The following is a 23,873-nucleotide window of genomic DNA, read 5'->3' on the forward strand; positions in this document are numbered from 1 at the left end:
CTGAAAGACAAAAGCTTACCAACTCTTCGCACGCTCCGGCGGCCTTCGGCGCTGCATCCCGCATCTGAAAGACAAAACAAGGTGCGTTTAAAGACATTGGGGAACTTTAATACTCACGTGCCATTACTCCTTTCCACAGCTAACCCAGTGGGTATTCCGGCACCCTGCAGCCGCTCCGAACTTGTACCTGCAAAATAAAAAGACAGTTAGCAACAAGCGCTTACTTACGTGCTTCTAGGCGCTTCTATTCATCACACGGGCTCCATCTTCAACTCACTTGAGCCCGTCATCCGCCATCGCCGGAACCCTGCAAAACAAGAAACATCATTACTAAAGACTTTAAAGACATTAGAATTACTCGAAACTTACCGTTCGTGCAGTAGACGACGGACAGCAGTCCTCTGAAGTCAAGAGGCCTGCTCCCTTTTTCCAGTGAAGAAACTGGTTACAGCACCCTACCCCGAGGCAGATGGAGAGCACGGCGTTCACTTACCTAAGGTGAGAGCGTTAACCTTTGGGGTTCTACAGGAGAAGAGAAAGGGAAGAAGAGAGAGACATTCAATAACCCAGTTCCTTAATCCCATATTTTCTATCTGCAGACATCTTACCCTTCGAGTCAGACATACAGTGCACAGAGGTCCAGCCCAAAGAGCCAGCCGTGTGTTACACATCACCTTTGAAGATACGGTATACGCCCAGTCAAGACCGGCGCCTCTACGGGAATCAGGTGAGTGTTACAACTTAGTCTTTTTACTAAAATTGTACCGTTAGGTGTAGGCCTCTCTCCCACTATACAGGACCCTCAAATTCTGGGTGTAGCCTCAGTCTCAGCTTAATATGCGCGGATACCTACTACAGTATGAAAGCTAAGCCCCCTGGTATAGACCTGGATATATTGCCTCAGCTGAGCAACATCGCAACCTAAGGTACGTATATCTCACACCACTAGTGTGGACACTGGCCACAGGCACGGCCAAGCATCCATGCACGATAGAACATGCCTACGGCTAAGCGCATGTGGTCTAGTGCACACATAGCCGTCCAGACTGAAACACCCGACATACCTCATCACCTCTGCCACAAGCATACAGCGACCACCACCCCAAAGGAACTTGGTATAGCTGGCCTCACATAGACTCTCAACAATAGCCATCTTTCTCTAACCCTCAGCAGCACCCACCCATGTGACTGACCTCTCTTGGGCTGCTTAGTCGCGCCTTGCCAGCCACCCAAGTCCTAGAACGGCAACATGCACACACGTATCTCCTAAACAAAATCCCCTAGAACTTTCCAACCTCATCGATTACGGTCACCAAGGGCATTCAACATAGGAAAAAGCACATTGAGGCCACACAAGTGAGGAAAGAGCACCATATAAATATACAATACAATACAATACATCAACAGAATATACATTTCTGGATATCTAAAACATTCAGGGTTCGAAATTGCTGGGAGCAATTTAGCCCCTGCTTCTACTCGAAGAGAGCCTGGATAGTTTAAAACTAACAGTGACCAGGAGCTACTTCTGGTTTCCCAGGCAAACTGGTGCCTTACATACATGCACATGTGACACTGACTTTGAGTGTTTTATAATGTAAATAAAGAAGAATTAGAACACATTCAAATATAATGGATCATACATAATGGACATAAAGTGAAAGTGTGCATGACACGCGGCATGCAGAAGTTAGATTTGTATTGTGCAGAGCACTTACTCCTGGTTCCCCAGCAGTAGCTCCTGCCTTCTGTATGATGCCCACCACCCAGGAGCTGGCTTTAGCTCCTGCTTGATGAACCTGAATTTTGGGCCCCGAAAATGACATTATTTCTGGCTACAGTGCTAATTTGGATAATGGCAACAGAAAACAGTCTTAACTTGCTTTTGGAATTATATAGAACATCGCTCCAAAATAAACATTATATAAAAGGGATAATGTACCCAGTGCAAGAGGCTATATGGATATTGCAAGTCATCAAGGACTTCCGTGACCCCATAGAAAAAAGAGGCAGGAGGCAGAGTTCCTTATTAAGGTCACATAACTTAATGGGGCCTTGCAACATCCCTTTTACCCACGGTAGGGTGAATTCTCTTTCTTAAAATACATGACCTCACATTGTCTTCCCCTTTTACACAAAGCATCTGGCTTAATCGAACATTAGAACCTTCAGTTGTTGATCCAAACAAACAATGCAGGCTCTGTTTGGATAAAAAACGAATGTGCATTTTGTAATGTGTTTCAGCAAAATAGTATAAACAATTTATATAAAATGTATCTGCACGTTACTTTATTTTAGACCAATAAAGGTTTTTAGATTTTCTTTTTTGTGTTCAATTCCACCAATGCACAAAACATACTATCATAAACATTCCTGATCAATTAATGTTTATAACTTGCTGCAGAAAGATTTCAGCAGAACGGAATTCGAAAAGCCAGTCACAACTTTAATTATACGCTGCAGTGACATCTGGAATTCTGCTCTGTGCTGGCTCAAGAAGCAGGTATTGTGTCTTCCCACATATGGAACAAGTTACTTACCTGTAACTGTTGTTCTCCAGCATGGGTCTGGCATGGATTCACATGCTCATGAATATTCCCTGTCGTCAGGCCGGGAATCCTCGGTATAGAAAAAAAAAATCAGTATCAGTTTTGTTTCTGATCTGTCTTTCTTAGTAGTAACCAATCACTGGTCTCTGGGTCATACTGCCCCCAGCCAATGACTGCCCTCTCCCTAAGCCCCGCCTCCGGCAGCCATCCTCAGATTTGGTAACACGTAAAGTGGCAGTATGACCAAGTGAAGAGCCGCAGAGGGGTAGGCCGGAGGGTTCGCATGTGAATCCATGCCAGACCCATGCTGTAGAAGAACAAGTTACTTCTTACCTTGTAACGTTCTTTCGATGGGATGTTCCTCCGACGTATTCCTTATCTTAGATATCTCTTTCCAGCTTTGCTGGCCTCGGAAATTTTCTCTCTCGAGAGGGCGCTGCGCGTCGACGTCCGCCGAGTCGATGTCCCTCGACAGCCGCCGTATCGACGTCATCCTGCCTATAAAGGCCGCGCGCAGCGTCCGTTGCTCAGTTCCGTTTTGTAGCCCACAATAATTCTTTCTGGACTAGACTAATCACCCTGAAGGAGCGTAAGCTGCAACAACAAGGGAAGTAGTACTGCGGGAATGGATGGGAGGGTCCATAAGGAATACGTCGGAGGAACATCCCATCGAAAGAACGTTACAAGGTGAGAAGTAACTTGTTCTTCGAAGGGATTGTGTCCTCCGACGTATTCCTTATCTTAGATAGGCTCCCATAGCAGTATTCTGTTATTGGAGGTGGGAGTACTGACTTCATGCTTCCTCTTATTGATGAATAGAGTGCAATACTGCCCTTCCAAACCTAGTTTCCTGACTGGAGGAGGAATCCAAGTTGTAAAACCGTGTAAAGGTATGGACGGACGACCATGTGGCAGCCGCACGTATGTCTCAAACCGGCACTCCTCTTTTGAGGGCCGATGAGGCTGCGATACCTCTGGTCGAATGAGCCCTAAGATTTTGAGGGGGCTCTTTTCCTGCCAGTTTATAACATTCCAAAATGGCTAAAATAATCCATCTGGAAATGGTCTGCTTAGTTATCGGTAGCCCCAGCTTGTGACCTGCGTAGCCTACAAACAGCTGGTCTGCTTGTCTTATCCTAGCCAGTCTACTAATGTAAAAACTTAAAGCCCTTCTTGGGTCCAGCCTGTGTAACCTCTCTTCCTCTTTCCCCGGATGGGGAGGAGGATAGAAAGATGGAAGGGTAATCTTCTGTGTGATATGAAATTCAGAAACCACCTTTGGGAGGAAATTAGGCTTCACTTGCAGAACAACTTTGTCTTTGTGAAAGATTGTATGAGGGGGTTTACAAGAAAGAGCTTGTAACTCACTCACCCTTCTAGCAGATGTAAGTTCTACTAATAAAACAGTCTTAAGGGTAAGAAACCTTAACGAACAAGAGTGGAGTGGTTCGAAAGGTGTGCCCATCAGGAAAGTTAGGACTACATTTAAATCCCATAGGGGAACCTGGAATGGTCTTGGGGGATAAACGTTAGTTAACCCCTTTAGAAACTGTATTACCAAGGGTAACTTGAAATAGGATGGTTCTTCCGCAGTGCGCTTAAAGATGGATAGCGCTGCAAGATAGCCCTTGATGGTGCCAACTTGAAGGCCTGAATTCGCTAAATAAAGTAGGAAGGACAAAACCATTGGTGTACCACATGAAAAGGGATCGATATTCTTTTCCCTACACCAGCTGCAAAATCTGTTCCAACGGCAGCGGTATAAAGATTTTGTTGCTGGCCTTCTTGCCGAAAGCAACACCTCCATAACGTCATCAGGGAGGTCCCAATCCTTGTACCTCAGCCTTTCAGAAGCCAAGCGTGAAGGTTGAGGGTTTTGATGTCTGGATGGAGAACATGACCTCCCTTCTGTGAGAGCAGATTCTGAGTGGAAGTCGAATTGGAGGGCAGATGGACAAGTCTAGAAGGTCCGGGTACCACGTTCTCCTGGTCCAATCCGGGGCAATTAGGATCATGGTTTTCAGGAATCTTCTCAACCTCCTGATCATTTGAGGAATGACAGGGACTGGTGGAAACGCGTACAGGAGTGGAAACTCCCAGTCCACTATGAACGCGTCTCCCAGAGCTCCTCTCGGGGGAAATTCCCTTGAGCAGAACAGATCGCACTTCCTGTTGACACTGGTGGCGAACAGATCCACCTGAGGGGTTCCCCAAAGGGCGAAGATCTCTTGAAGGACTTCCTGAGCTAGTTCCCACTCGTGGGAGACTGTGCTCTGCCTGCTCAGAGCGTCCGCTGTCAAGTTCTTCTCTCCGGCTAGGTGAACTGCCGATAGAGAGATTCCTTCTTGGATTGCCCAAAACCAGAGCTGCATCGCCTCTCTGCACAGTGGCAGTGATCCTACGCCTCCTCTTTTGTTGAGGTAATGCATGGCCACTGTGTTGTCCGTCATTATCAGGACATTCTTTCCTTGTACAGATGGCAGAAAAGCCTTCCGCGCAAGTTTGATGGCCCTTAGCTCTAACAGGTTGATGTGTAGTCTGGACTCCGATGGAGACCAACGACCGCTGATGGTCAAGTCGTTGGCATGGGCTCCCCACCCCGCGAGTGAGGCGTCTGTGACTACTGTTTTCTCTGGCCATGGTTGCCTAAACAGTTCTCCTTTCAAGATGTTCTCCCGACAGGCCCACCACTGAAGGTCTCGAGCCACCCTGTCGGGAACCTGAAGAAGATCTGTCATTCTCCCTGAGAATTGTGACCACTGAGTTCTCAGTGCCCACTGGAGGGATCTCATTCTCGGCGAGCCTCTGGCGCTAGGAAAATGCAGGATGCCATGAGGCCTAGCAACCTCAAAAAGTCGAAGGCTGGGAGACGTTGGGCATTTTGAAACTTGGTGACCATCTGTAGAATATCTTGAGCCCTCACCTCTGGTGGCGAGGCTTTTCCCAGGGAAGTGTCCAGGATCGCTCCGATGAACTGGAGTCTCTGCGATGGTATCATTTGTGACTTCTTTAAATTGAGGGAGAAGCCCAGTCTGTGAAGGGAGTGGCAAACATAATCTAGCTGGATCTGAGCTTGTTCCGAAGATACAGCTCTGATCAACCAATCGTCCAGGTAGGGGTAGACGTGAACCCCTTCCCTCCTTAGACTTGCAGCCACTACCGACATTAACTTGGTGAAGACCCTCGGGGCGGAGGTCAGCCCAAATGGCAGAACTTGAAATTGATAATGAGAGTTGCCAATTGCGAACCTCAGGTATTTCCTGTGTTTGAGATGGATTGGCACATGGAAATAAGCGTCCTGAAGGTCCAGAGATACCAACCAGTCCTGGAACTGAAGGGCCTGAAGGATCTGAGAGAGAGTTACTATCTTGAATTTGTCTTTCCTGAGGAATTTGTTCAATTCCCACAAGTCCAAGAAGGGTCTCAGTCCTCCGTCTTTCTTTGGTATGAGAAAGTAAGGGGAGTACCAGCCCTTGTTCCTCTCCGCTACAGGTACCGGTTCTATGGCACCTTTCTCTAGCAGGTCTAAAATTTCCTGCAAGAGGAGCGGATCTGGAGCTTTTTGAGAGCTGATCCCAGGTGGATGACTCTGAGGTATGCGTAGGAGAGGCAGGCAGTAACCTTGTGCAACTGTCTCCAATGCCCAAGCATCTGACGTGATAGCCTGCCATTCCGCCAGATGTTGAGTTAACCTGCCTCCTACAGGTGTCTAGTGAGGGAAGTCCTCAGAGTGGTTTTGGGGCGGCTGATGCAGATGCCGATGGTAAAGAGGCACCTGCTGTTGCTGCGGCTTTTGAATATCTACCCCGTCCACCTCGGGTAGTTCTTCTTTGTCCCCTTTGAGCCGGTCGTCCTCTACCTCTTCCGAATGCGGAGAAGAAGCGAAAAGACTTGCCTCTCGCAGAGGTTCCTGTGGGACGAAAAGGTGTCTGACGGATCGCAGCGCCTAGGGATTTTGCTGCTGCTTTTGATGTTTGCAGTTTTTCTAAACTGTCATCTGCCTTTTTCCCAAACAAAGAAGAGCCATCAAATGGCATATTCAAGAGGCTGGCTTGCACATCTGGGGCAAAACCAGACTCTCAACCAAGCAAATCTCCTGGTTGTTGTACTTGCCGCCATTGCTCTGCTGATACTGTCAGCCGAGTCAATGCCCGTCTGGAGGGCTTCGCACATAGCGTCTTTACCGTCCCTTATGATATTTAGGAACGCCTCCCTTTCTTCTCCATTCGGGATGCAGTCAGCCGCGGTAGAAGCACACTCCCAAAGTGTATGGCTAAATCTAGCAAGGGTGCAAGTAGCATTAATAGATTTTAACGCCATGCTACATGCCGAAAAGACTTTCTTAGCCATAGCATCGTATTTCTTATCGTCCCTGTCCTGTGGGACGGTAGGATAAGCAGTCTTCATGTCAGTAGAAGATGCTGCCTGTACCACCAGACTTTCTGGGGATGGGTGTTTGGACAAAAATTCCGGGTCTGCAGAAGATACCCTGTATTTAGCAGACAGTTTTTTATTTACTGCCGGGACGACATCTGGGGTTTCCCAGTTCGTCATTATTTTTCTTTGAAGAGCTTTATGAAAAGGTACTACAGGATCCTCCTGTGGACCTTTATCAAGAATATCAGTGAGGTCATCCTGTTGGAAACCCGGTGAAGGTGTTGACCACCCCATAAATTCTGTAATCCAGGCTCTATAAGGGGTTTCAGCATGCTCCCCCGGGTCTAGCGAACTCCACCTCTGGGGAAGTGTCTAAACCACTTGCCTCATGTAACGAATCATGGAGTTCCTTTAATCTGCGTTCCTCTGAGGATAACCCCCCTTGAACTGGGGTTGCAGATCCCGGCAACTCAAATGGCTCTTCTTGATCAGACAGTTCTCCCTCTTCCATAATTGAAGACATTGTTCTCAATTGGTCTGAGCTCACAAAGGGGGTGAAACCCATCTCCAAGGCAGAGGGTGCCAAACTTGTCGTAATCGGCCTCGAAAACGTCTATGTCGTCGACACTGACGTCGAAGGCTTCGAAAGTGGCGTCGAAAACAAAGGTGGAGGCCTTGAGGTCTTCGATAGAATTGGAATTCTGCTCGAGGATATCGACATCGAAGACCTGGGAATAGCCACTGGGTGCGCCGCAACCGTGACTTTCCTTGGCGTCGACGTCGAGTCGACAGACCCGTGTGTCGAAGGTCCCTTCGACAACGGCGTCGAAGACACCGACCTCGGCGTCGACGGAACCTTCGAAGAAGGATTCAAGGTCTTTGCTTTACTCGAGGGTTCGTGACGCGCTCGAGAAGCTTCCTTCGCCGGGTCCTGCGACTCGCAGCGTTTTGGACCTTCGGGTCTTTCGACCAGAGCATCGCTCTCGGCAGTCTTCGAGGGGGTCGAGGCCGCTTTCTCGAAGACGCTCATCATATTTTTTCGGAATTTCTCCCATTCAGCCCGGGAACTATGCTTCGTGGGGCAAGGGATTCTCTTAGGTGAAACAGAGGAAGAGGAGGACGAAGAAGGGGATCTTCGGCGTCTCCTTTTCGAGTGCTTCGATCTCGAAGAATGATGGGACCCGCTTCGAGACTTGGAGCGCGAATGGTGACGAGGAGACGAATGTCTCGACTTCGTCGAGGAAGAAGAAGCTTTAGAAGTCTTACCTTTTTCCAGCTTCCCCCTACGCTCCTTCAGGGCTTTAGCTGTCATGGACATAAAGTCCCCACACTCCGAACAATGGTGTTCAGCTCCCAAACACCACAGACAGACCCTGTGAGGGTCCGTTATCGACATCTTTTTTCCACAGTCTCGGCATTTTTTAAAGCCGGACCGAGGGGTCGTCGGTTCAGACGAGGAAGCCATCGAGTATGGATTGAATATCTCGAGGAAAATGGAATAATAGATGTACGAAACTGAGCAACGATATTCCGAGGCACTGAGTAAGCGCGGAAAAACGGAACTGAGCAACTGACGCTGCGCGCGGCCTTTATAGGCAGGATGACGTTGATACGGCGGCTGTCGAGGGACATCGACTCGGCGGACGTCGATGCGCAGCGCCCTCTAGAGAGAAAAAATTTCCGAGGCCAGCAAAGCTGGAAAGAGATATCTAAGATAAGGAATACGTCGGAGGACACAATCCATTCGAACAACAGTTACAGGTAAGTAACTTGATCCTTCTCCACCATGGGGTCTGGCATGGATTCACATGCTCATGAATAAGAGAATACATAGCAGTACACACATGCACAACCACTGGAGGTGGCAACAGGCTCAACATTAAGCAATACAACAACTCAACATTAAGCAACTCTTACCTCCTCACCAGGCTCACCTTAGGCGAACAGGTTGCGCAGCACTGCTTGGCTGACCCTGGACTCCTCCCTGGAGTCCCGATCGACGCAGTAGAATCTTGTGAAAGTGTGCGTCGACCTCCACGTCGCAGCCCTGCAGATGTCCAGCAGGGGCACACCAGACAGGAAGGCTGTGGTAGCAGCGATCACTCTGGTCGAATGGGCTCTTGGACGGCCGGGCAGCTGTCGGTTTGCCAACCGGTGACGGTGCATGATGCAGCCGGAGAGCCATCTGGAAATGGAAGTCTTCGAGAGAGCCTTCCCTTGAATCACAGTCCCAAAGTTCACAAACAGCTGTGACGTCTTCCGAAAACTCTTCGTGCGGTCCACTTAGAACTTCAGCGCTCTAGCTACATCCAGCGAGTGCAAAGTCCTCTCGGCCGGCGATGAAGGCAACGGGAAGAAAACTGGCAACACCAAGGGCTCGTTGAGGTGGAAGTCCGACAGCACCTTGTGCATAAAGGATGGGTGTGTCCTCAGCACCACCCTCGTGTCATGAAAAGTCAAGTATGGAGGCTTGCAAGATAGGGCCTGGAGCTCTCCCACTCGTCGTGCGGCGGTGATGGCCACAAGGAAAGCTGTCTTCCATGACAGGAACTTCAAAGGCACCGAATGCATAGGCTCGAATGGGGCCCCCATGAGCTTGGTCAGCACCACATTAAGCTCCCACGCAGGAGCCTTCACCGGCGGGAATGATAGGAATAGTCCCTTCATGAATTCTTTCACCAGGCGATGAGACCACAAGGACGCCCGTCCCGTCGTCCGGGTATATCGGGAGATTGCAGCCAGATGTATTTTGATGGAAGCGTGAGCCAGTCCAGCTTTGGCCAGCGACAATAGGTACGGCAGTACTTGAGGGGCTGTAATCCGCAGAGGGTTAATCTTCTGTGCACGGCACCAGACAGAGAACCTCTTCCATTTATGTCCGTAGCACTTGAGAGTTGAGGACGCCCGGGCCTTTGCAAGAACCTCTCTGCCGTCGGCCGGGATGTCGTACCTTCCAAACTATAGTGCTGCAGGAGCCAGGCTTGCAAGTTCAGCGACTCTGGGTTGTGGTGAAGAATGGCTCCTCCTTCTCTGGAGAGAAGGTCTGCGTCCGTCGGCAGCTTGACTGGTGGGGACGTTGACAAGTCCAGAAGGTCCGGGAAACAGATCTGTCTCGGCCACGCCGGTGCGACGAGGAACATCCTGCACCGGGACCTCTTGAGCTGGTTGATGAGCCGGAGCAGCAACGGCAGCGGAGGGAACGCATAAAGAAATAGGCCATCCCAGGGGAACGAGAAAGCATCACCCATGCTCCTCGGCTGGGGGAACCTGCTGGCGAACCTCCGGCACTTGGAATTTGTCGCCGTCGCGAAGAGATCGATTTGGGGTTCACCCCATCGTCGGAAGAGTCGATCCACTTGATCCTGGCGTAGTTCCCACTCGTGGCACGAGCGCAGCTCCCTGCTGAGTGAGTCGCTGATTGTGTTTTTTATTCCTGCAAGATGAAGAGGCACCAGAAGCATCCCTTGGGCGACAGCCCAATGCCACAGATCTTGGGCTTCCTTGGATAGGGCCTGGTTCCGCCCTACTTCCGGATGTTGAACATCGTGATGGTGTTGTCGGTGAAGATCCTCACCACCTTGCCCTTGAGGGACGGAAGAAAGGACCCGAGGGCCCAGAACACCGCACAGAGCTCCAAGATGTTGATGTGGAGAGACTTCTCCTCCGGGAGCCAAAGGCCTCTCGGGTGAAGATCTCCGGAGTGTGCTCCCCAACCTTCCAGGGAGGCGCCCGTCGTCACCGTCACCTGGTGAGCTGGGGTCTGAAAGTCCGTGCCCGCCGACAGATGGGAGCGGGTACCCCACCACCGGATCGCCTGACGGAGCGTCTCGTTGAGGGATCCTGCCCTCGAAGCTGCCCGTCGACTGGATCCAGCGGGCGTCGAGGAACTCCTGTAAGGGTCTCATCCAAAGCCTGCAAAGGCGCACCAGATAAATGCAGGAGGACATCATCCCGAGGAGAGACTTGATAGATCTTACCCTGGCCATGTCCGTGGCCAGCAGACGCTGCACCTTGCCCAGAATGGTCCTGGTCCTTTCCTCCGACGGCGAGGCCTGCCGCGCCACTGTGTCGAGCTTGGCTCCCAGAAACAGGGCGACTTGCGACGGAACCAGGTGGGATTTTGGAAAGTTGATGGAGAATCCCATTTCCGTGAGCAGCTGGACGGTCTTCGCAGTGTGCTCCACGGCGAGCTCCCTTGTCCTTGCCCGGATGAGCCAGTCGTCCAGGTAGGGGTAGACGTGGATCCCCTGTAGGCGCAGCCGCGCCACCACCGGTGCGAGGCACTTGGTGAACACCCTGGATGCCGACTTCAATCCGAACGGGAGGGCCTTGAACTGGTAGCGCCGCCCTTGGACCACAAACCTGAGGAACTTTTGTGACTTTTTAGAATGGGGATGTGGAAGTAGGCATCCTCCAAGTCCAACGATGACAGGAAATCGCCCTCCTCCAGCTGTCCCAGCACATGCTAGAGGGTGACCATACGGAACTTCTGTGCCTTGATGTACTTGTTCAGTCGTCGTAGGTCCAGGATGGGGCGCCATCCTCCTGTCTTCTTTTTTACAAGGAAGTACCTTGAGTAAACTCCGGAGCCTGAAGCCTCTTTGGGACAAGCTCGATGGCACCCTTCTTGAGCATCACCCTTACTTCCAACAGTAGTTGAGGGACGTGAATTTCCTTCCTGGCCACGGATGGAACGCGAGGGCACTTCTTCTGAAACTCGAGGGCATGCCCTTGGGCCAGGGCGTCCAGCATCCAACGGTCGGTGGATATGGACTCCCACACGCTGACGAATCTCACCAGCCGGCCTCCCACGGGGTGCTTCGGCAGGAGCCCGACCCCACAGTCGGTTCAATCTTGTTTGGAGGCCGCCTTGCCTCCTTGTCAATGACGACGGGCACCACCTGACTTGCCGCGTCCCCTGTAGGCTTCCTGGGACGAAGATCTTGCCGCTTGGCGGTAAGTGGAGGAGCCACTGCCGGATCCCTTGGAGGCACCTTGTCTGCCTCCGGAGCTCCGAAAGGACAGCCGTCGTTGTTGGAGCACTCCCAGTGGCCGGGCAGTCTCTGTGTCCGTCTTGATGGCCTGAAGGGACTCATCAACCGCCTTCCCAAACAGGTTGTTCCCGTCGAAGGGCATGTCCGAAACCTTGGTTTGTACGTCCTGGCGGAAATCCGTGGCCTTGAGCCATCCTCGTCGTCTCAAGCAAACGCTGTTGCCCAACTGACGGAAACCGGTGTCGGCGATGTCTGTTGCCACCGTGATGGCGTGGTCCGAAGCAATCTCCCCCTCCTGTAGGATTTCAAGGGCCTCAGCCCTTTTGGCGTCCGGAAGGAAGTCTAACAGAGGGGCGATTTTGAACCACAACTCCCTGTCGTAGCGGGCTACGATAGCCAGGGCGTTGGCCGCCTTAATAGTCGTCGCTGCGGATGAGATATATCCGTCGTCCCATCGTGTCCAACTTCCTGCCCTCGCCGTCCGGCGGGGAAGTTGATGTGGAGGCCGATGGCCCCCCCAGCTTTCTTCTTTGCCGCCGCGACGACCGAATCCGGGGTAGGTTGTGCCCGAAGGCACAAGCGGGCAGCGTCAGGGACCCGGTACTTCTTCTCGTACCGGTCCCTCTTTGCCGGCGCCGTGGCAGGGTTCTTGAGGAGGGCGAGCCCCTCATCCCAGATGTCATCAAGAAGCGGTACGGCGAGGACCATTTTCCTTTTAGCCTTGCGCCGTTGGTAAAGGAACCCTTCTTTCTTCTTTTCTTCTGGGCAGAGCTGAAAAAGCTTGGATGCCCTGGAAATCATGGCATGAAAGGATCCAATCTCGTCGGGTGGGGACGCCCGAGCAGGGGGCGACGGGGGACACGTCCCGTCGTCGCCTCCGTCGTCATCTGTACCTGCCGTAGCCGTGTCCGTGCCTGTATCATCCCCGTGGGTAGTAGACCGGGGGGAAGGCAGAGCAGGCCGCAGAGGTGGGAGAGGTGGCGTAGGATGCGCCCTCCTCCTCTTATGCGGTGGACTCTCCGAAGGTCCTGGCTCCGGTTCCCCCGTCGGGTCTGGCTCAGGTACCTCCGTCGGGGGAAGGGGCAACCTTGTCCTTATATCCGAGCATAAGGACTGAATCGCTGACAAAATGGCCACCGAGGTGTCCTGCGGCGCCGGAAATGACGGGCGCGAGTGCTCTTGAGGAGCCTTGTCGGCGACACAGATGCTCTCGTCGGGATCCCTCCCGATGGGCTGGGCCTCCTCCACTACCTCCTCCACTACTTCTTCAGAGGTCGTGTCCGTATCCACGATGGCCACCAGCCCCTCCCCCACCTTTTCCAACGAGGACTTCGTGGGGGTCTTCTCAATGGGCCTGAAAGACTACTCCCTCCGCGGTGGCAGGGAGACTCTGGGTCCTGAGGGCACCTCCACTGGTGTAGCCTCCACATGCTGAGCCAGGGCCGCGGCGACAACCTCAATCGAGATCTTAGCAGGGTGAATTAAGACCATTGTCACCTTCTGGACGCCTGGGCCTTCACCTTGGGGGGAGGGTCCGAGCCTCGCTCCCCCTCTGCCGGAATCTTCGAGATCGACCGGGGCCTCTCCAGAAGCTTCGCCAGGTTCTCGGACTTCCTCTTACCCGAGCGTTGGCTCGTGGTTGATGGCGCCGGGGAGGATGCGCCCTGCGTGGCAGCCAAGGAGCCCGACCGTTCGGCGCTCCCGGTGCCCGCGGACTCGCGGTGCTTAGCCTTTTGTTGGGCTCCTGTCGCCGGGGCACCCTCACAGGACTTAGAAGACCGCTCGGACTTCTTTTTCTTCTTCTCGGCTGACGGGCTCTTCCCTTCCAGCCAGTTGGCGAGACGGAGGTGGCGGTCCTTCATGGTCCGCTCCGACATGTTCCCACAAAACGCACAGTCCTTCTCCTTGTGCGTCTTTTCCTCATGGAGACAGTAGAGGCATAACGAATGCTGGTCCTCCTTGAAAACATTCTGAAGCTGGCATCCAGGGCAGGTCCTGAACAGCTTCCCGGGCGTCGAGCTTCCTTTCTCCTGGGCCATGTCCAGGGTAGGCCTTGGAACTTCTGGAATCCTCCAAAAGCGTAACTCAACGAAATCTTCACCCTTGAGGGGCGTAGAAAACTCCAAAACGGATCCCCGTTGATCGGATGTAGAAACGGTGGAGCTTGAGGCTCTATTTAACCGAAAAATGAGAAAAATCTCCTGAAAAAGCGCGAAAACGCAGCAAAAGCTTGAGAGCTACAGCACGAGGACTCCCAACACTTGAACGTGCGGTAAAAATTTGAGGATGGCTGCCGGAGGCAGGGCTTAGGGCAGTCATTGGCTGGGGGCAGTATGACCCAGAGACCAGTGATTGGTTACTACTAAGAAAGACAGATCAGAAACGAAACCGATACTGATTTTTTTCTATACCGAGGATTCCCGGCCTGACGACGGGGAATATTCATGAGCATGTGAATCCATGCCAGACCCCATGCTGGAGAAGTAAAAAGTTAAAACAGTTGAAGTACTCGGGTCATTATCTTATTTCAGGTGACGTCACAAATAGCTTGCAATAAGAACATTTACAGTCTTTTATAAAGCGCTATATAAATAAAAATAAATACAAAAATAGAAATATGGATATAGCAGGTTGCCATACATTATACGGATATTAAAAGTCACTTGAGAGTTCTGTGCTTGTATATGGCACAAAAACACCTGCAACTTTTAATACCCTTACATTGTACTTTGAGAGTACATTATTTTATATATTGTTATTCATTAAGTCCAGAACCATATAAAACAAGCACAGGAAAAGCCAGAAATGTAAGCTTTTGTAGATATTCACTCCATTTTACATTTATAGGCTTGAATTTGTGTCTGCCCAATAAAGAACGACCAAGCTCAAATAACATGCAAGCTAAACGACCAGTCATCATGGGACCATTATAGCATGAGCAGTTAGCATCGGCTACTCGATTAAATCTTTCAATCATTTCACCTCGTCGACCGAGGCTTGAAGCCTGCAGCTTATATAGTCTGATACAGAGTTTTGTATCTCTTGACCATCCAGCATCTTCAACTCAGTCAGTTAGGGCTATTGAGGATGTCCAACAGAACTGTTAAAGCCACAAACATTTGTTTAATACAGGGCCAAAAATCCAGACTGTACCACCCCAAAGCAGAATACATACATACATGATATGAGACCATTTGTAAAAAGGCCTGCACTTCTCAATAACCATCTGTAATGCTTTTGAGTTATAAAAAAAGCTGCATTATAAGGTCAACTCTGAATCACTACAGAAACATGTTTTTCTCGCCTATGTTAGTCTGCATTGCTTCCAGGACTGTTTTGAATAAAGATGCCAGCTGGTGTTCGATAATGTTGTAGAGCCGAAGGAAGGTTATGCTGTATTTCTCACTTTGATGCGAGCGGGAAGAGTTTACACCTCTGGAGGTTGCCATAGGTAATTTCGGCCGAGGATCAATGGGAATTGGCAACAGGTGGACTTTGAAAGTCAGATGCTGCATTTGTGGGAGGTCTAAAATGGAGAGCACCGGATTAAGCAGACAGAGAAAAGCTACGGAGAAAGAGTGGACGCATTGCTTTCTCTGCACGTTAAGCAAATCTCTCTGCCTGCCTGTTTCGGGGCTTTCCAGTGCAGTTCTGGCGAGTTAGAGTTTTGTGGCCGATGCTTTAACAGTGAAGTATTTTAAAACATTCATGTATTCATTTTACTGCATTTATTCTTTTATGTATGCTGATTTGTGAATAAACGGCCATTAAGAGCCATTTTACATGTTAGCCAAGTGCGTTATGTGTATGTGTGTATGTGAATTATCGTCTTTCACTGTGTAAAGTTTCTCTTTTCAATGTGTGCTGGGGCTGAGAAAAAAAGATTACTGTGCACTAATGGTACTGCAAAGAGCCCAAAACTCTGCCGCAAAACTGCTTCCCGCCCTGGAACAAAGAGACCACATCTCGCCTGCTCTCCGAACCATCCACTGGCTCCCAGTCAGACGAAGGGCCACCTTTAAGACCCTATGCATCACTCACCAAGCAGTGCACAAGACCAGCCAATGTCCCTACAAGAAAAGATAAAACCCTACCTCTTATCTCGCACCCCAAGATCAAGCACTGCCCTCCTTCTAGTGATTCCAACCTCCAACTACGTCAAGATCGGAGGATCCACCTTCTCAACCTTGCTCCCAACTTTGTGGAACTCACTCCCCCCACATATTCGACACACCCAAGACTATATGACCTTCCACAAAGCTCTAAAAACGTGGCTCTTTCCGTAATGCCGACCACAACCATTTCAGGGGACGGAGTCCTTGCAACCCATTGACAAATGTTCAATGAGATCCCGAGCAATGACACCACTGAATACACTTATTAAGTCACTATTAAGTGAACACATGCTCGAAATTCGGAATAGCGAACTCCTTAGATCATAACTCCACCCAAACACTCACCTCGTATATCACTATGCCTACTCTCTACTCTACACCAACACACAATTAGAGTACAGCTATACCCCTCCATCAATTTCAGCCTAGCTGCTCACATATGTACATTACACCATGAACAACTCACCATTCTAATAAAACGTAGCAACATCCCATAACAAACCGGCCAAGCTGCACACATAACCGTCCTACACAGGCCTAACCGAGTAAGAACCCAATCTTTGAGTGCAACCTCCAGACTGCACACATTCAACTGATCTCAATTCCACCACACCTAATGCTAAAATGCAGCTACCATCAAGCAATTACATCAGCTGCACAAATAACTGGTGCACCCAAGCACCCTATGACACCTTACTCTCTTCAACTGACCTGGACTACGGTTCCCGAGGGCGTTCAACCTACCAGCGCTTTGAGGTCATATCAATGATATATAGAGCGCTATATAAATGCCAAATAACATAACATAACATAGCATAATGGAACACTTGTTTGCAGCAAAATGAGTCATGGTGTACCAAGGTCCAGCACCAGTTTAACATTCATGCCCATGCAAAGAGGGAATCCACATTCATAAAACATGCTGCGTATAAATGATGTAAGGAAGAGACGATAACTTGAAGTCCATAGGCCCATTTCTGGACAAGAAACAGTTGAGCATCAATAATGATGGTGCCATTTATCTATGAGATGATTGAAACAGTTACTCTACTCAATCCTTGTTTGCAAACCCTGCACTGAAAAATAGAGTTTACTGTCCAGGCATAGCTTAAACCTTCCAACCAATCAAGGCACTCATTTGCGAAATGTGAAATTACCACAAGCAGGTTTGGTGGGTGGCTGTTTAAGGATAACAGAGCAGCATTCTCGTACAATATACCACATCAAATTGCATTCTTTCAGCATTCAGGCCGCTTAGAAGCTCTCAATTCAGGCGCTCTTTCTTTGCCTTATCTTAAGCCATTTCCCCACAACCCGGGCCAGAAGTACACGCCTCAGTTAGGCTAAAGTGAGAGGTTGGGCGGGAGAAGTGGAAAAGCAGGGGGTGGGTGAGAGAAGAGACAATGCACAGCAGAGAAAGAGCAGTAATGTGGACCCAAGAGAAAAAGAAAGATAGTGGGAGAAACATAAGAGAGAAAGCGATGGAGACAGAGGAAGTGAAGGGAGATAAAAGACAGAGCAAGAGAGGGAGACAAATTGATACAGAGAGGGTGACCAAAAGAGACAGACAAACTGCTTTTGAGGGGAGGAGGTCAAAGAGTAGGGAAGACAAAGTATGACCAATGTAGGAGAACAAAGGACGAAGACAATGACCCAGGTGGGAGGACAAAGGACATGGAACAACAAAAGACAATGACCACTACCAAGGTGGCAGGACACATGACGACTACCAAGGCGGGAGGACATAGGATAATTTGTTAGCCTAGGAGAAATTGGTAGGCTTAGGAGAAATGGGTAGGCCTAGGATGAAGGCTTAGTAAAAAGGAGGAGGGCCGGGACAAGGGAGGACTGGAAATAGGAATCAGAAAAAAGACAAGGAATGGTATAAAGGACAAGGACTAAGTAGGCAGTTAATGAGTGGGATGGAGGCGGCTGACTTGGACGAAAAATATGGACGCCATAGACACTTTCTAATAGCAATGCCAGTTGCTATGACAACTAAATATTCTGCTCCGATACCCTATCCATTCTCTCATCTCTGTTGCATTGTTTGGTCCAGAAGGTGTGAAGTGTTACAATGTGCCCAAACCAAAAAGAATACTTTATAACGGCCCTTAACCCAAGGGGGGGGGGGGACTTCTAATCGCCTTACAACTTATCCAACTGGGTTATATTATTCAAAATTATACCAAAACGTTATGTTGGCTCCCTGGAAGTAGTCAATAATGATAAATGCTTCAGTCTTTAGAGAAGTGCCTTCTTTTGTAATGGGTAGTAGAGCTCAGAGTTCTTTAGCCAGTGTTTTCCTTAAAATACCCGATGGACAACCATCAAGTACTAAAAGATCCATCCCAATTTGTCTCAGTGTGTCAATCACATACAGCAAGAATGGGTTTATAATTCCACAACAATATGGGAGCCCCCGCCACCCCCCACTGGAAAAAGAATCTTGGCTCAAATAACCTGTTCTATGTGAGGTTTCCCACTCAGGAGGTTCTTCAATCATGTAGAATTTCAAATTGTGTTGCAGTCTTATTGCTCAGTTCCTTTTCTGTCATCAACACTGCCTATGATAAAACAATAGAACATTAGGTAGACAAAAAATTACAATGTTGGTAAACAGTCTCTATGGCCAGTCAAGTACATAACAAATGTCCTCCAAATGTGTTGGGCATCCTCACATTTATCGAAAAACAACATATTTTAGTCCAAACATAAATAACAGATATTTTCCAGGGTGACTTCATGATTTCAAGGAGTGTGGTAAAGTCAACCTACAAGTAAGGAAGTAAGGAATACATTACACACGGGTGAAACAAGTAATCAAATTACATATTCTTTGCATTTACAACTTATTTTATCTTCACATTAAGGTTCTTTTTTCAGCTGGCTGACTTTATTTACAATAACTATTAGTAATGATAGCATGCACTATAACAGTGTTACCTGAATGGAAATACACATGAATCCAAAACAACAAATTACATTTGCCTTTTGACAAATAAAACAAACATGAAGCTTACTGAATTATCTTTTACCCTATCAATTAAAAAGTATTTTATAAGACAATAATGCATATATCAAGCACCTTCTACTGCAACATGTCACATTCAAATATAAATAAAACAAAATATCTAGCACAAATAATGAATATATATATTTCATGGAAACACATACAACCTACACACAGTTGGAGAAAGGAAGACCTACAGGGTCATAAATAAAGCTAAAATAGGCATCAAAATAACATTTTCAGGTCAAACACTACTTGAGAAGGATTTAAGCAATATAAAAACATGTCATGTACAATACTATTGTATACTTAATGCAGGTGTTCCAGCATGACATTTCTGCATTCTTTTTATATTACAAATAGCACCCCACCGCACTTTTATATGGATATTGTTAAGTTGCTTCTAATTGACTGAGGGTTTGAATAGCAATCACAGCAAATAAATCGAATAGCAAACAAGAAACTTGTGCTTTAAAAGCCAAACTGAAAAATAATGTTAGTATATGAAACAGGAAACTTTATATTAGATATTTTAATATCTTCCAAACCTGAGACCAGATGTCATTAACACATTTACAATTAAATAACATCTTTTTGAAGGCGCTTTCTTGACATGACTATTATTTTTTTTTTTTCAGCCATAAATTTAGCATTGTATAATTTCATAGTGGTTAGGAAGACTAAGAAAAAGGATTGGGTTAAACTTGCAGATGTAGAAATCAATTCAACTATATTCCATACATTAGGCCCCGTGTTACGACATCTTTTCACAATCCACTTCTGGTTATTTCTGTAGCCAATTTGTTGTCTCTAGTTTTACCAAGATTTAGAATAACAAAACTGAAGCACTGATACTGGTTTAAACATCTCAGTTTGAGCCATGGACATCATCTTGATGATCATAAGCATTAATATGGTCTAACATAGCATCCAGTATTTTGAAATATTAAGACGCTGAAGAGTTAGGGTGCACACACTTAGTCTTAAACACATTCCATGGTAATGGAAACCCTACATTAAAAACTGGCTAAAACTGGCTAATATGTTTAATTACTTTACCTAACCACAGTTTCCATACAATTGATCTGCCCCTTTAGTTTAATTGATTTATTTAGCCACAGATATTGGGATGTGAAATCAGACGATTTGAGAAGTGGGAATACAAATTCTGTAAGATACAATGCTGTCATTTTAATGCAGGATGGATCTATAACTTCAATAGTACTGTTCACATAAAACACTAAATGTAAGTGGAGAAGCTAAAAGCTTCTCTAGAATTAACCAAACTGGAGGATTAATATAATCATTAGGAAGAAACCATGTTTGGGATTAAGAACAAAGGTAGTGTGATAACTAGAAATTTGACACTGCCAGATTCCACCATTTAGCTCACTAATCACAATGCAAGATTTTTTCCCTCCAAAAATTAGTATAGAATCAACTTTTTAAAAGAGACTAGCCGGGAAGGCTATAGAAATCATATACAGAACAATTGATAAAGAAAAATTGGGGATAAGTTCATTTTAATTGCTTCTTATCGACCCCAGCATGTGAGGAGCAATGGAGACCATAGTATTACGCCTTTCTAATATATTTGAAAATTTTTCCTGGACATTTTATATAATGAAATATGTATACCCAAATACTTGACGCACCATTACTCCATTTTATTAACATTTGGAAATTCCGGTTTATAATAAAATTAATTTAGAGAGAATTTCTCCGATTCATCAAGATTTAGTTTATAACCAGGTATTGTGGAAAATATATTGAGAGACTTGAGGAGGTTTAGAAAGCTGGTCTGCGAAGACCATATAGGGGAAGGGCATTGACAACCTCTCACAAATCGACCCTCCCACTGTGGTTGGTGTGGGTTCCTGATATTTAGAGGCACAGGTAACCACGAGGCAGCCAATGGGGGTTAAGGAGAGGTTGTGGATAGGAAGGGGGAAAAGGGAAACCGGAAAGCAGTTTAGGTTAACAGGATTAGATGGATAGGGCAAATTTAGGGAGATGAAAACCTGGATACCTTGTAACACATCTCTGTAACCTGACCTGACCCGTTTCTTGCCCAAACATGTAACAGTGTCCCAGTTTACCTCCAAACTCCAACACCCTACTTCCTATACATGTAACCTGGACTTGCATTTGCACACCGCACTAGGTTTCCTCATAGATTTCCCTTTGAAGTCAATGAATATATATTCATGAACTAGCTTTAATTCCACAAACATGACTGGCAAAAATTAGATGAGCTAATACACAAACTCATGATGAGCACATGATAGTGAAGTGAACTAATAGAGCATGGACATGGGAGCGCGATGAAGCACACAACTAGGGGTATCCCCACTTGATTTATGTGGACTCATGGCCTGATAGTTTCTTTTCATTTCATGCTTTGCCTAACAAGTGAAATGTTTTACACAAACTGGTCTTTTCCCTAAACCTGCACGTTCTGGCTTTCAGGCGCGTTTAACTTCACGTTCACCCCTTCAACAGTTCTCGCACTCTTGAATTTGTGTGCATATCTTTATTCATGTCTGGCCGCCAAAAATAGATTTCCAAAATGCACTTGGGTATTCTTTGCAGTACATAGCTTTCTCCTGCAATTCCTTTGTGGGTGTACAGCCATCCTGAATGGTATGGGAGAACCCCCACTGAGCTGAACGGGAATTGTGACTTGCCACCCAGAACTGTATCTCCTTCTTCCCCATACGCTTATGTACTGGCCCTAACAGATCCTCTGTAACAGCCCCAACAATCTTTTCAGGTGGAATGATAGCCTTCACCTCCCAAACAACAATTTCTATGTTGCTGTCTGGTCAACGCATCCGCCTTCCCATTTTTCCTTCCTGGGCAATACGTTACCACTAAATCAAACTCATTGAAATATTGGATCTTAGTTGTCTTGGGCTTAGTGTCTGGACTGTCTCATAGTATTGTACATTTTTATGGTCCGTCCCCACTGTCACCTGATGTTGTGCTCCTAACAAATAAGGTCTCCGCTATGATAGCCAATAGTTCTTTATCAGTGATGCAGTCATTTTGTTCACACCCAGTGAAGTTTCGAGAGTAATATGCCATGGGATGCAATATGCCCTCATCCTTCTGGGACACCACCACCCCCAAAGCCTCATTGGACACATCAGTTTCTACCTGAAATGGTCTCTCTAGATGTGGATGCCTTAACGAAGGTACTACTTTGAAAGCTTTCTTTAATTCCTGAAATGCTCCCTCAGCCCCCTTATCCCAAACAAACTCTACTGATTTTCTGAGCAACCGAGTTATAGGTGTCACAATGTGGGAGAAGGTACTGATAAACCTCATATTGAAGTTTGCAAACCCTAAAAAGTATTGCATGTCTTTCACACACTGGGGTGAGGGCAGGTCCGTCACTGGGTGCACCTTCTTACTATTCATGACTATGCCAAATGCTGTTAGAACAAATCCCAAAAACTCCACCCTCTCAGTGTGCACTAAACATGTCTCCAGTTTAGCATATAACTGGTATTCTTGCAACCTCTGCAGTACTGCCTTCACATGCCCCAAATGTTGTTCTTTGGATTATGAGTAAATCAAAATGTCATTGATGTAAAGAATGACAAAGACATCAATGTAATCCCTTAAAACATCCAGCATTATTGGCTGAAAGCCGCAGGTGCATTACACAGGCCATACGTCATGACTAGGTATTCAAAAAGTCAAAATGTAGTTATAAAAGCGGGTTTGCACTCATCTCCTGCCTTAACTCTGATTAAGTGATAAGCCCTCCGTGAATCCAACTTGGTGTGAATTACTGCCGATTTGACTTTATGGAGGAGTACCGCGATAAATGGCAGAGGAAAATGATTCTTTATCATAACCTTGTTCACGGTGCGATAATCAATACAAGTCCTGAGCGTACCTTCATTTTTTGGCACAAAATAAATAGGGGAGAAGATACGGGTGCGGTAGAATGCCGGATAAATCCTCTCTAACAGGTCACCTAGATATTCTTTCAAGTGTTGGTTCTCTGCCTCAGTGAGCGTAGATTCTACTACATGGTAACCAAGCTCCTGGTTCCAATTATATTACACAATCATATGCTCGATGTAGAGGCAATTTCTCCACCCTCCCCTTGTCAAATACCTCTGCATACATCCTGTACTGGGGCGGAAGAACTGCCTCAACTGCCCCTACGAGTTGCTGTACTTGAGCACCCTCCACCAAGAATGGGGCTGGGTCCATCATGTCCTGGGCATGATACTTGCACCAGTGGGAATCAAAGGACACCTATTGTTTTGCCCAATTGTTCACAGGATTGTGCTCAACTAACCATGGCACACTGTAAGGGAGGCATGGTATCACAAGTATGACACTGACAAGAGGTACAATTTGTAAATCCTTCCTTCAAGGTTTGCTGTTTGGAGAAACTCCTGGTTGGCCCTATATCTATGATGGGAGTAGTCTCTACCATCAAATAATAAATAACAGTCCTAGTCGAGTCTGTCAAATCAAAATGGCCTATACTAACAAAACATAATGTCTGCCCTATCTCTTATACAAAAAGTGTGTAAAGGGGAATATGTATGCCAAGGAAAATCAGTGTTAGAATATAAAGACTCAATGTGGCTGATTCAGCTCCCCTCCCCACATTAGACAACACAGAGTAAGGCAGTCCCCGTAGACAGGCTGACACACTATGGCTCAGGTTCTCAAAGAAAAGGCAGTTCAAAATGTGGACCGAGGACCGCCTGACCTTCCACGTTAAAGTCTCTCGATACAGCTTTCATAACACAGTGCAACAAAATGTTCACGCAGGTCTCCCTCAATCGGGCTCAGA

The 23,873-nt window shown here is 47.4% G+C and overlaps 1 protein-coding gene across 2 annotated transcripts in view; it reads right to left on the bottom strand.

The window, feature by feature from the left end:
* The window catches only part of TBCEL (tubulin folding cofactor E like), a 268,357-nt gene that overhangs the window by 83,912 nt on the left and 160,572 nt on the right, over nucleotides 1-23,873 (bottom strand). For both annotated transcript variants that reach the window (XM_069614326.1, XM_069614327.1), the window contains exon 3: nucleotides 18,499-18,602. The gene's annotated coding sequence lies outside the window, so the exon portion shown is untranslated. The remainder of the gene's footprint in view (nucleotides 1-18,498; nucleotides 18,603-23,873) is intronic.

The sequence above is a fragment of the Ambystoma mexicanum genome, chromosome 9 (genome assembly GCF_040938575.1).
Source record: "Ambystoma mexicanum isolate Mex_15411 chromosome 9, UKY_AmexF1_1, whole genome shotgun sequence".
In the NCBI taxonomy this organism is placed as follows: Eukaryota; Metazoa; Chordata; class Amphibia; order Caudata; family Ambystomatidae; genus Ambystoma; species Ambystoma mexicanum.